The sequence below is a fragment of the Erpetoichthys calabaricus genome, chromosome 9, assembly GCF_900747795.2.
Source record: "Erpetoichthys calabaricus chromosome 9, fErpCal1.3, whole genome shotgun sequence".
NCBI classification, from domain to species: domain Eukaryota; kingdom Metazoa; phylum Chordata; class Cladistia; order Polypteriformes; family Polypteridae; genus Erpetoichthys; species Erpetoichthys calabaricus.
This window is the reverse complement of record NC_041402.2, coordinates 185,301,600-185,315,016: the sequence shown is the minus strand read 5'-3', so window position 1 is coordinate 185,315,016 and position 13,417 is coordinate 185,301,600. Positions and strand designations below refer to the sequence as shown.

The 13,417-nt window shown below is 37.6% G+C and overlaps 1 protein-coding gene across 7 annotated transcripts in view; it reads left to right on the top strand.

Annotated features, from left to right (window-relative positions):
* The first annotated feature begins 449 nt into the window (after positions 1-449).
* prrc2b (proline-rich coiled-coil 2B) overlaps positions 450-13,417 on the top strand; it is a 78,974-nt gene continuing 66,006 nt past the window's right edge. For 2 of the 7 annotated variants that reach the window (XM_051932173.1, XM_051932172.1), the window contains exon 1: positions 450-622. The gene's annotated coding sequence lies outside the window, so the exon portion shown is untranslated. Of the gene's footprint in view, positions 623-736; positions 871-13,417 lie in introns of those variants that run through there. The other 5 variants (XM_051932170.1, XM_051932171.1, XM_051932169.1 and 2 more) reach the window with 3 other exon arrangements.

The following is a 13,417-nucleotide window of genomic DNA, read 5'->3' as shown; positions in this document are numbered from 1 at the left end:
GTTAGATAACACCGCATAGTTTATCGCTTATTTTCTCCATTTGAAAGGGTGCTGATCAATAAGGTTCCCTTTGTCGCACAGCTTTGTCACGTAGATGCGTTTCTTCTTTCACTTGTTTTTTATGGCACACATTATAAAGTAACGTGGGTTCTGGGATGTAAATGTGTATGCAGTACTGATTGTGCATAAACTGTGCGCCTTGTGCCGTGTATCCCGAGTCACCGAGGGTTCTGTTGAGCGCTCAGGTTTGCAGGCATTCTGTCAGGTGCGCGGACACGCTTGAGACAGAGCTGTGAGAAAGGAATGCATGCGCGGGCATGTTGAGACGGGACTGTGAGAAAAGAATGAACGCGCGGGCACGTAATGGGATGTGAGAAGATTCTCGCTCGGCGGCGACGCTAGGTGGCGCTGTGATATTTAAACGTACGACTAGCGAGTTGCGGATTGTTAGGCTCAAGCGAGTCACTGGGATCGTCAGGCCGGGAAGGTCCTGATATAGAAAACCAGGATAAACCAGAAAAGCGTAGCGATTACAATCCACGTCCATCCTCTTAACGTTTTGCACATCCACGCGAATTAATTGGAAAAGAAGAATTTTGGCTTGGCTACGGACTTGTCCCAGGTAAGAGGGACGCCGATGGTGCCGTCTGTGGAGCGCTGTAGCGGCTAGATGGAGTCGTAGCTCCCTGTTTCTTGGTGTTCTTGCTTTTGTTTCGAGTGGCGGCCATTTTTAATCTTCTGCACTTCCAAAACACAACGAGCAAACGGCGCGACTCTCGCGTTTTCGTGACTCCCTGTTTATTTTTGTCAAGATTTCGTCGTGTGCAGAGTTAGAGGCAGCAAAGCTCTTCTTATCGACAGAGCTGGAAGGTGGGTGGTTTGTGTTTTGTTTTGTGTTTATTTTTTATTGTGGGTATTAGTGTAAAATGTGTTTGTGAATGGTAAAGGTCAGCGAAACGTCATTATTAAAAAAATATATATATATATAAATAAATATGTAACCCCCAACCCCCGAAGGGCCTGCTAGTTGAGGACGCTTTTCGGTTTGGGTTTGCCTTTCGTCCGTGCAACTCGAGGTTTGCGTTCAAGAAGTGTCGGCCTTGATCGCTTTTTTAGTTTTCTTGTGATTTATTTAGCGGATTTTGATTTCCTTTCGTGGCTGTTGCGATGTCGGTTCATATCCTAGTTCGTATTTGTACTTTTTTTGACCCCCACACCCACCGTGTTTGCCCCAGATGCCTAGGAGACTCGGGGTGTTTTGTGTCCGTGCTGGGCATACACTTTTTTGGTGCATTTATCAAAGTGAGTTTCCTCTTGTTTATGCTGAATTAATAAACGCGTGCCCCCTCCCCCTTTTCCTGCCATTATTTCTGTGTTGTGATGGACTGGGTTGGGCTGCTGGTGGAGGACAGGGGTGGGCGTTTTTCCCCCTTATTGTCCCCAAATCTAGCCGAGCAATTTTCCAGCTTGTATCTCGCACACTGTGCTTAACTTTAAATTCGCCAGGTTAATCCCATCGTTCGTTTTTTAACTGCATTTTTTGTGGCGTTTTTGATATTCAGGCCTTTTGTTACCAGACGATCTGCGCACGTCTTGCGTAATCTGTTTACATTTTTATGCTTCAGAAATGCCTGCAGCTCGGTGGGCATCCCTTTCCGATTTGGTAACACAATCGCGTAGATTGACATTAGGGACTGTCTGCAGAAGCAGGAGATTTGTGCAGCCTTTAATATTTAAACATTAAATGCAAATAATTTGAATTTAAGAGGCAAAGATTACTATGTTCGCCTATCATTAGTTCAGGGGGAGCAGGTAGAAATAGTGACTGATTATAAATACCCGGGTACTCGCCTACTTCTGCATTCATTTGGTTAGCAAATATATCCGATTAGAGTTACAAAGAAGGTCAACATAATCAAGTAAAATTATTCTCGGTAGCTGTTTGGGGAGCAAGTGTTACAGGGTAAGGGAACGAAATTGATCACAAGTGAAGCGTTTAGAAAGACATCATACAAGCTACACACGATTCAAAGATTGCAAAACCTAATGGCTAATATCAGTTAGAAGTTCCTAAAGGAATCTTAATTGTAGTATAAATACAAAGACATACAGTACTTTAAATGCAATCTGTGCATACTCTTCCTCAGTTATCTCCAACCCATTTACGGTGGGCAGTGTTATTCAGTCTATCATCACTTTCAGCTTCATTGCCTGGTTTAGACCGATAGGTAGACTTGAATACTGTTCCAGAGGGGAAATTGCAGGGAAGTACAAAAGACATTGCTACACGGCTTATATTTTATTAAGTACACACACACTCCAGATGAGTGCAAAGATGAATAATTGCCTTCAACGGTGCAGAAAATAAATCAAAATTTGGCAGCATCCATACAACAGAATTGGCTTTGGAACTAAAATAGTTCTTAAAACTTTCTCTCTAACCGTCAGAAACCAAAATCTGCAGCCTGATGGCTACAGCTGAAATTTAGAGAAATCAGGATGGCTACTTTCTGACAGAATCAAATTGGGATTTTTTCTAACCTGTTTGTGGTACAGCAAACCAATAATTTTATTGCTAGTTTTTGCAGTGTCGTTAAGATGGTTTATATTCCTAATGCTGAGGTTGTTCAAATACCTATAAAAGCAGTTTCAGTAAAGGACTTGTGAAAAAAGCACTATGGTTTTTTCCACCTAAAACTGTTGCATTTCCTAAAAAAGAGGATTGCCCTTTGATATTCGTAGTGCTCTACCATCTTCTATCTATCTATCTATCTATCTATCTATCTATCTATCTATCTATCTATCTATCTATCTATCTATCTATCTATCTCCTCTTTAATTAAAGTTGAGACTGTGGAAGGAGGGGAGCACCAGAGATTTACAACCATATCCCTTGTTTTAGATATATTTAGCTGTGAAAAGAAATGATCAAACCATTGAACATGTAATCTGGTCAACCACAATTTAAAATGGCTTCAGCAGATTACCAAACATGCAGGTGAAGTTATTGGGGCTGAAGTAGATGGTATATTAAGTATGAGCTGGAGTGCAGTGTTTAAAGAAAAAATAATAGTAATGGAATTTATCTCAACTGGTGACACACACATTACATGCATTACCGAACTTCAATAAATTGGGAGGACAGTTGCTTGAAGAACCCCTACATATCGGCCCAGATATTGATTGATGAACAGATCTTTATCTGTCCCCAGGGGAAATTTGGCTTCTTACAGAATTTCATTAAATAGAAAGCTAGTATATATGTGGGTGTGTATCTATCTGGAAAATATGTGTACACCAGGAAGACTAAAAAGGAAGAAATGTCATGACTTTTTAATAAGGAAATATCTGATGATAAAAAATCCAGAAGTTTGGAGGTTTTATTTGTATCATGTAATTCTTTTTAATTAATACATACTATCAGACTGCTGCAAGTACTTAACAAATTAGTTTTTCAAATGATGTAAATATTATGGAATTTCTGAGTAAGTTTTAACTTGTATTGTTTTTTTTTTTTTTCTGTCTGTATGTTATGAGATACACCCAAAAATGACATTTGTTATATTTTCTTGAGTGAATATGACTAAATAAAAACCTTGAGCTTTCTTAAACTGTAACCCTATTCCATGGGTGTCAAACTCCGTTTCTGAAGTGTTGCAGCGGCAGTAGGTTTACGTTCTAGCCATTCTCTTAATGGTGACCAGTTACTGCTGCTAATTTAACATAATGCTTGATGCCTTAATTATGATTGTTTTTATTATTTCTTTCCTTAACCAGCATCACACAATGAAGTAATACAAAGTAAGCCGACAGGTGACCAGCTAATTCAGAGGTTTCAAACAGTTCATGATGGCCACCATTTTCACCCCAGCCAATTTTCCATTTAGCTTTTATTGAAACACATTTTTTATGTACATAAGATTGAGCATAAGTAATTTGAAAAGAGAGGATACCATTCAGTCCATCGAGCTTGTTTAGCTATTAACTCAGCCTTCCCAGTATCCCATCCTGTCCCAATATATCATCCAGATCCTTCTTAAAAGATTAATGTTTCTGCTTCAACTCCATTGCTCCAGATTCTCACTGATCTTTGTGTAAAGAAGTCCTAAATGTATTCCCATTAATTTCCACTGGTGTCCTTCAGTATGTTGTTCACAGTTAAGTCAAAGGAATTCCTTGGACCTGTTTTATCAACTCCTAAGAATTTTAAAAACCTGAATTAGGTCCCCATGTAGTCTGCTGTGCTAAAGGCTAACAAAGTTGATCATTTCCTGGGATACATTTGGTTGATCCACTCTACACGGCTTCATGTGCTGCTCTTTTTTGTAATGTGGTAATCAAAACTGCATGCAACACCTCAGATGCGGTCTCACTAGTAGTCACTATATATAATCACTCACTAGTAGTCACTATATATAATCACTCACTAGTAGTCACTATATATATAATCTCACTGTAGTCAAGCATAATGTCCTTTGATTTCTATTTGTTAGTTTTTACAATATAACCTAACACTTTTTTTTTTATTATTTATTTATTTTTATTTTTTTATTTTAAACTCTGGTGTTTGTGTTCTCATTCTGTCACACCAGTCATTTCCAAAACTGTCTTTTTACTGAGACAATTATCTAAATATTTACTGGACCAGAGCAGATCAGTATTTCTCAGACCTTCATTTTATTTTCATATTTTATTGAGACTGATATTCATTGAAAGATGCAGGTGGACATGGGATCTAAGTTAGCTGATCATTTTTTGGCTCATTTTGCATCACTTTGTTTGAAAGCTCGTTAAAGAAGAAATGGAACAATTAAAATAGAAGTTCGTTAAAATAAAGGCGGAATAGTATGCGCCATTAGCATTAGTAATCAGTTAATAATGAAGAAAGTGTTTGGAACGAAAACCTGTGGTTGCTGCTGTCTTCAAGGAACAGAGCTTGACATTCCTGCTTATACACCTTCTGAATTTTATTTTTTGTTTGTGGCAAGAACCAACCCAAAAAACTTAAAGGTCATGTGTGACCAAGAGTAAGTCACTTCACCTGCCTGTACTCCATTTGAGAAAACAATACAACCAAATATATCTTAAATTTTGTCACCTTAGGTTAAATATATCAAACAAATAATAAGTCATAATAAACTCTATCCCTGAGGCTGTTAGTTTATTTCCTTTGACCTGCCCTTCCGTGTTACCCTCAGTAGGTCGCTTAAACTTCCCATGCTACTGCTGCTTAAAAAGAAGCTAAAATATAATTGTTAGAGAACAGTAAATAAGGTAACTGTAGTAAACCAGATTTGAAGGATATGTTATTGGTTGAAAAGAAAACCAATATGAGGACTTGAGCATCCCTATTATCCTCATTTTGCAGATGTAATCCAGCATAATTGTGAATTCGTAATATTTACTGGTGGGGGGAGACAACAATAAGTGTGTTTTGTTATGGCATGTTTCTTCAGTATGCTTATTACAAAATGAACCCTTCAGTACTGACTGACATGCTATTTTAATACCAGCTTAAATGCATTTTTCACTTACCTTTAAACATCATGTGGACAAATATTGGAAAAGCACTTAACACCTAAAATGGAATTTATTAGGGCAGTAGAATCAGAATGTAGTCCTGCTGAACAGTTAAGATTGCATTTTTCAGTCTTTAACAAGAGAAATATATTTACACATGACAGCCACTCTCAAACAGCTATCCAGTATTTTACTGGTAATAATATTTCAGTATTGAGTACATGTGTTGGCATAGCAGAGACAAGAAACTCTCTAAAGCAGTTTGCCATTTTCATGGTCAAGAGCTATTATTCTATTACTATTGTTTGTATGTTGCCTTTATTGCCTTAACTTACAACTTTTGAAAAATAATTGGTTCAGTTTCTTTTGTTTTTCCAACTGGAGCACAATAATTGTGAAGAGACTTGCTACTTGTAACACATTGGCTGGCAATAGTAGGATTTGAGCCTCCAGTTGCAGGGTTTGAAGTCTAAAGCTTAACCACTACCCAAGAATACTTTAACACTGTACTACAGTTATTTCAAAATTTCTTCATTCGCCATGTGTGAAAGAAATGTGAAAATGTATGTAAAGCTATCAACTTAACATTCATGTAATTAAACTAGCCTGTCAAGTCTGGCTTAATTGTTTTGCAGGCATTTTTTTATGTTCGAGAAATACAGCAAATGTATTTATTTTTTAATGCGAGTCTGAGGCAAAGAAATATTGAACCCTGTTAACCACCAGACATAGCTGTAGACCTCTCTGCGACCAGTGAAGGGAGTGACATGCATTGGGATTTTGAAGATGGATATGTTTTGAGGACTTGCTGGATGTCACATGGAGCTTGGAACCGCTTTCTTGCTGACTAGTAACAAATTACAGTTGCAAACATCTTTGTATTCTCGCTTATTCATTTGGGTCTGCTGTTTGCCTGTTTCAAATTACAATATTTCTATCTTGATCAAGCCTTTATGAAGGGAGTCCATTTTATATTTAATGAGCCGTCCACTTGACACTGCTACCTGCTAATTAGGTGTAGAGTGGCGCCATATTTTGTGTCATCACTGCCTGTGTTTTGTTCAGCCACCAATGTTCTACAGTTCATTTCTACATTCCAGAGAAATAAATGGTAAGTTGATCGGCATAGCAAAAGTTTTTTTTTTTTGTTTTTTTTTTTGAAGTGTATTTTGATAAACTGGGCGATGTCAGAATGGATAACTAACATTGGTTTCTGGTTGGGTAATGTCCCTCCTTTGTAAGGATTGTCATTTTCCTATGCAATAAATCAATGTATTTGGGAAAAAATGATGATGTAACTTTTTCTTGATTTTTCCACATGCATTTAGCACTAGAAGGCCGCCTGTGGCAGCTCAGTACTCGGTCTGTGATGACTGTGATTTTTGAATGCTTGAAATTGTCACCCTTGGCTACAAAATGTTTAACCATAAGTTCTATTTTATTTTTTAATGAGGCAAAACGTTTTAGCCTTGGATTTTGAGCTGCTCTGTTCGTATGAAAATGTGCTTTAGAAATACATTGTTGGAGGTCTTTGTTAATGTATAGCACCTCTTTAAAGTTTGCAACTTTATTTGGAGGCCTGTGTATGTGTATAAAATATATGTGCCTTACCATTATACTGGAGCATAGTTAACTGTTAAAATACATCTGAACAGTACTTTGTACTACTTTGGAGTGCCAATTTGTCTGCATAATGTCTGGCAAGGAAAAGGTGGCATTTTACTTGATTTGTAGTTTTTTACAGGAATAGCAAGGTGTCTTAAGTGTGCAAAAGTAGTACCAAAACACTTTTGTTTGAGAAAGGAGAATTACAGTGATCTTAATTGAACAGAGCTTGAAATTCATTACAGGATAGTGGGTGTCCCACACAAATTTATTCCTGTTAGTTTGGATTTTTAAGCAGTCTCCCTTGCTTGTTGTTGAATATTAAAATATTCTGCATCTTTTTTTAATCACTGTTTAATAATTGCACCTGTTTGTTACTTGGGTTTTTTGTTGTTTAACATTCTTCAAGCAATCATGCATAGGGTGTTGTCTTCTATTGCAGTTGCAATAGTTGAAAGTGCGCAGTATGAGCTGAAGATTAGGATGGCACATGATGTGCTGTGTTTTAAATGCACTTTGGAAGAAACACTACTAAACTTTGTTAAAGTGAAGGCAAATAAACAGAACAGAGTATGTATATTGAGCTAAAATCAATACACAATTCAGGAAGTGGGCGTTTGTGAATTTGTTTTATGTTTCGTTATACACTGCCTGGCCAAAAAAAAAAGTCGCCACCTGGATTTAACTAAGCAAATAGGTACAAGCCACCTATTGGATAATTACTGCATGGGTGATTATCTTTCAGCTGGCAACAAGTTATTTAACCCCAACTGATGCAATGAGTTGCTTCTCATTTCTTAAACAACCATGTCGAAAGACACATCTCGTGGTCATGGAAAAGATGTTAGTCTGTTTGAGAAGGGTCAAATCATTGGCATGTATCAAGCAGAGAAAACATCTGAGGAGATTGCAGAAACTACTAAAATTGGGTTAAGAACTGTCCAACGCATTATTAAAAACTGGAAGGATAGTGGGGACCCATTGTCTTCGAGGAAGAAATGTGGCCGGAAAAAAATCCTGAATGATCGTGATCGGCGATCACTTAAACGTTTGGTGAAATCAAATCGAAGAAAAACAACAGTAGAACTCAGGTCTATGTTCAGCAACAGTATGTGCTCCAAGAATGAGGTCAGCTGTCTACCTGAATATACTGAATGACCAGGTTATTCCATCAATGGATTTTTTCTTCCCTGATGGCACGGACATATTCCAGGATGACAATGCCAGGATTCATCGGGCTCAAATTGTGAAAGAGTGGTTCAGGGAGTATGAGACATCATTTTCACACATGGATTGGCCACCACAGAGTCCAGACCTTTAACACCATTGAGAATCTTTGGGATGTGCTGGAGAAGGCTTTGCGCAGTGGTCAGACTCTACCATCATCAATGCAAGATCTTGGTGAAAAATTAATGCAACACTGGATGGAACTAAATCTTGTGACATTGCAGAAGCTTTATCGAAACAATGCCACAGCAAATGGCACGTGCCGTAATCAAAGCTAAAGGCGGTCCAACGAAATATTAGTGTGTAACCTTTTTTTTTTTTTGGCCAGGCAGTGTATGTGGGATGTCTTTCCTTCTAATATCACAATTCATCTTTACATTCTTTGTGGTCTTTTATTTAAAAAAAATGTTTTGTTTTTTGGCAACCGTTCATGATAGTCTCAGAGCAAATATGTTTACTAATACTACTCTTAGCTATTCATATACCCACTTAGTCAAGTTCAGAGGAGCAGGGAGCAACAGCCTGTCCTGGCAATACTGGGCACAATGCAGGAAAATGACCTATACAGTGTATCAGTCCATCACAGGGTCTACTCACACACACACACACACACACACACACACACTCATAACATTGGGACCATTTAACCAAACCTGCAAGGCGTTGGAATGTAGAAGGAAAACCAGAGTACTCGGAGAAAACAGTTAAACTCCATGTAGATAATAGGGTGGTGGGTTTAAACCTAGTGTGCAGAATCTGAGTGTATCAAGTACATCATATTTCTGATAAAACCTTTTTTTCCCTTAGGGGAATTTTTTTCTCCAGAAACATTATCATTATAAATAGGTATGGATATATACTGTATACAGGTGCTGGTCATACAATTAGAATATCATGACAAAGTTGATTTATTTCAGTAATTCCATTCAAAAAGTGAAACTTGTATATTACATCCATTCATTACACACAGACTGATGTATTTCAAATGTTTATTTCTTTTAATGTTGATGATTATAACTGACAACTAATGAAAGTCCCAAATTCAGTATCTCGGAAAATTAGAATATTGTGAAAAGGTTCAATATTGAACACACCTGGTGCCACTCTCTAATCAGCTAATTAACTCAAAACACCTGCAAAAGCCTTTAAATGGTCTCTGTCTAGTTCTGTAGGCTGCACAATCATGGGGAAGACTGCTGACTTGACAGTTGTCCAAAAGACGACCATTGACACCTTGCACAAGGAGGGCAAGACACAAAAGGTCATTGCTAAAGAGGCTGGCTGTTCACAGAGCTCTGTGTCCAAGCACATTAATAGAGAGGGGAAGGACAAGATGTGGTAGAAAAAAGTGTACAAGCAATAGGGATAACCGCACCCTGGAGAGGATTGTGAAACAAAACCCATTCAAAAATGTGGGGGAGATTCACAAAGAGTGGACTGCAGCTGGAATCAGTGCTTCAAGAACCACCACGCACAGACGTATGCAAGACATGGGTTTCAGCTGTCGCATTCCTTGTGTCAAGCCACTCTTGAACAAGAGACAGCGTCAGAAGCGTCTCGCCTTTGGACTGCTGCTGAGTGGTCCAAAGTTATGTTCTCTGATGAAAGTAAATTTTGCATTTCTTTTGGAAATCAAGGTCCCAGAGTCTGGAGGAAGAGAGGAGAGGCACAGAATCCACGTTGCGTGATGTCCAGTGTAAATTTCCACAGTCAGTGATGGTTTGGGGTGCCATGTCATGTGCTGGTCCATTGTGTTTTCTGAGGTCCAGGGTCAGTACAGCCGTCTACCAGGAAGTTTTAGAGTACTTCTGCATCTCCATAAAGTTCGTTAGCAGCAGGAAGCATGATTTAATTTTCCAATAGGACCTGGCACCTGCACACAGTGCCAAAGCAACCAGTACCTGGTTTAAGGACCATGGTATCCCTGTTCTTGATTGGCCAGCAAACTCGCCTGACCTTAACCCCTTAGAAAATCTATGGGGTATTGTGAAGAGGAAGATGCAATACGCCAGACCCAACAATTCAGTAGAGCTGAAGGCCACTATCAGAGCAACATGGGCTCTCATAACACTTGAGCAGTGCCACAGACTGATCGACTCCATGCCACGCCGCATTGCTGCAGTAATCCAGGCCAAAGGAGCCCCAACTAAAATTGAGTGCTGTACATGCTCATACTTTTCATGTTCATACCTTTCAGTTGGCCAACATTTCTAAAAATCCTTTTTTTGCATTGGTCTTAATTGATATTCTAATTTTCCGAGATACTGAATTTGGGACTTTCATTAGTTGTCAGTTATAATCATCAACATTAAAAGAAATAAACATTTGAAATACATCAGTCTGTGTGTAATGAATGAATCTAATGTACAAGTTTCACTTTTTGAATGTAATTACTGAAATAAATCAACTTTGTCATGATATTCTAATTTTTATGACCAGCACCTGTATGCACACATACAATAGCACATACACATTAGAATGATTAAAAAAAGAATGAAAAGAGAAACATCTGGCTTGCAGTCACAGTTGCCTTGTGCAGGCGGATTGCCATTGGTATGAAGGAGCAACAGTAGTGTTTGACCCAGCTGAATGATGGTTTTTTTTTTTTTGTTTTTTTTTTTTGGCTGAAAGTCCTCGGCATTAGTGCTTGGTTTTGTTTTCATTCTCTCCTTTGCTACTACCATCAGAGAGTTGAGAGGGTGTTCAATAACTGAGCCTTTCCCTTTAATTAGCATGTTGATTTGGTGGGCCTCTCTTGAAGTTAAGTGATGTTACCGGCCCAGCACATTACACTGGCCATCACAGAGCTGAAGAAGATGTGAAGCATGTCACTACCCATATTAAAGGAACTCAGTCTACTAAGGAAAATAGCCTGCTCTGCCCTTTATGTAGTTCTACTGTGTTTTGAGACCCAGTCTAACCTGTCATTGATGTGGACCCCAAATACTTCTAGGAGTACACTACCTATATGTCCACTCCCTGATTAGTGACTGGACATTGAGGCAGTTTGGTGCAGTGAAAGTCAATGACCAGTTCTTTGGTTTTGCTGATGTTAAGTTGCATACAATTCTTTCTACACCAAGAAACAAAGTTCACTTCCTGACTCCTGTCTCATCCCCCTTATCAATATACCCCATATGTGTGAATCATCTGAGAATTTCTGCAAGTGATGTGATCAGGTGTTCAATTTATAGTCAGAGGTGTACAAAGTGAAGAGAAAAGGAGGCAGGAATGTTCCTTCTAACTATACATTTGTAATTTCTTAAATTGTCCGCATTCACACAGCTTTATGTTGATCGCTCAAATGCGTTACACCTGTACTTTGGACAGAAAAAAAAACAGTTTAGTATTGGTGAAAAAAATATAAAAAAAATACTTGTTTCTTCCATACGAATGGACTAGAATTTTTCAGGCATCCTTATACAGAGCAAATACGATTCTAGAAAATGTATTTCCAATTTAAGCTGATCTGGGCTGGCCCTAAGTTATTAGTATACATAAAAGTATAGTAGATCTAGTGGTGAAATAATGTATAGTGGACCATTAAACATTTTGACAGTTGCACCTTTTCTTGATAACTTTGTGGTTTTAAACCTCCTAGACCTTGATGCTGAACCACATTGAAAGCCTCATATTGAATGGGAAGAAAATAAATGGAATGTGGGATTCTCATAACCATTTTTAGATTAAAGAAAGTTTTTAATATAGTGAATTTTTGTTTTAATTATGAAGTGTTAAAAGGAATTTTGTGTGTTAGATTTTACATGTCTTGAAAATTCTTTTTAGTAAGCAGAATTTTAGTGTTATGAAGTTGTGGAAAGGTAGAATTTTTTTTTTAAGATATTGGAAATAATACATTTAATACACAAGTTTGAATTTCTGGAAGAATCATTTTCGTATGTTGGAATTCTTTTGTGCTATTTGGTATACAATGCACACTACAGCTTAATTGGATTGAAGTTTTGCTCTAGTTATGTTGGTTTTTGAAATAGATGTGTGCATATTAAAAAAAAAAAAAATCATACCCCCTTTTTTGATCTGACCTTGTGCTGCATTTGAATAAGTTATGGCCTTTATGTGATGCAGTCATGGAAAAATTACATTTCCAATAAACTAGTACCAATTGGAAGTGTTGAAGTGGGCGAAACTGACAAGGTCTGTCCTTTCTCTCTCAATGTAACTATGGTGATAAAAATCTCGTCAGTGAGGGTTTTTTTTTTTTATATATATATATAAATATGCAGTGTTTGGTTAGCCAGTATGTGTTATTGATTCTTGCACCAAAGGAGTTATTAAGCCCCACCACCACCTGGGGCTGTTTTAATGAATAGAAATTTGCATTTTATGCGTTTGTCTACATTCTCTTGGGAATTTGTTCTATTAAATTTGTGGTATTATATGGATTAATTTACCCCTAAAAATCTGATGCATTTGAATGTATATTGAATATTTATATGCACAGTTTTTGAACACTTTGCGTCTCATTCATGAAACATTTGTAAATTAAGCATATTTGCACATAAAAGCCAGCCCTGCACATACCCGAGTCTCAGATTCTTCACTGAATTTGATTGAGTAGACTGATGAATAAAACTCAATCATAGATGTCAAGCACATTCATATTATTTACTCAGTATAAAATAACTTGTATTAATGCTCAGTTTAAAACTATTTACAATTGTTATAAATTAAGAACAACCTGTAAGTTTTATTTTTCAATTTTAACAAATGTTGGACACACCAAGATTTGTTCATTTAAACCATATCATTAGATAAAGATGATGTAATGGGGGGCAATGAAAGTTTGACTTATCAGCAATTTATTCAGTGAAAAATGAACAGACTATTCATGTATGGAAAAAGTCCAGCTTTGGCTGTTACAGCAAATCAACAATTCCTAACTGTATCCGTCTCTGACGTGGAGAAGGTTTTCCCCACTCCTCCATTCAGGATTCAGCTAAGCGATGTTTGGGGATTTAATGCATGTATAGCATTTTTCAAATTCTCCAACAGCATTCTGAACTGGGCTTTGACTTGGCCATTCCAGAATTTGTTTTTTTTTTTT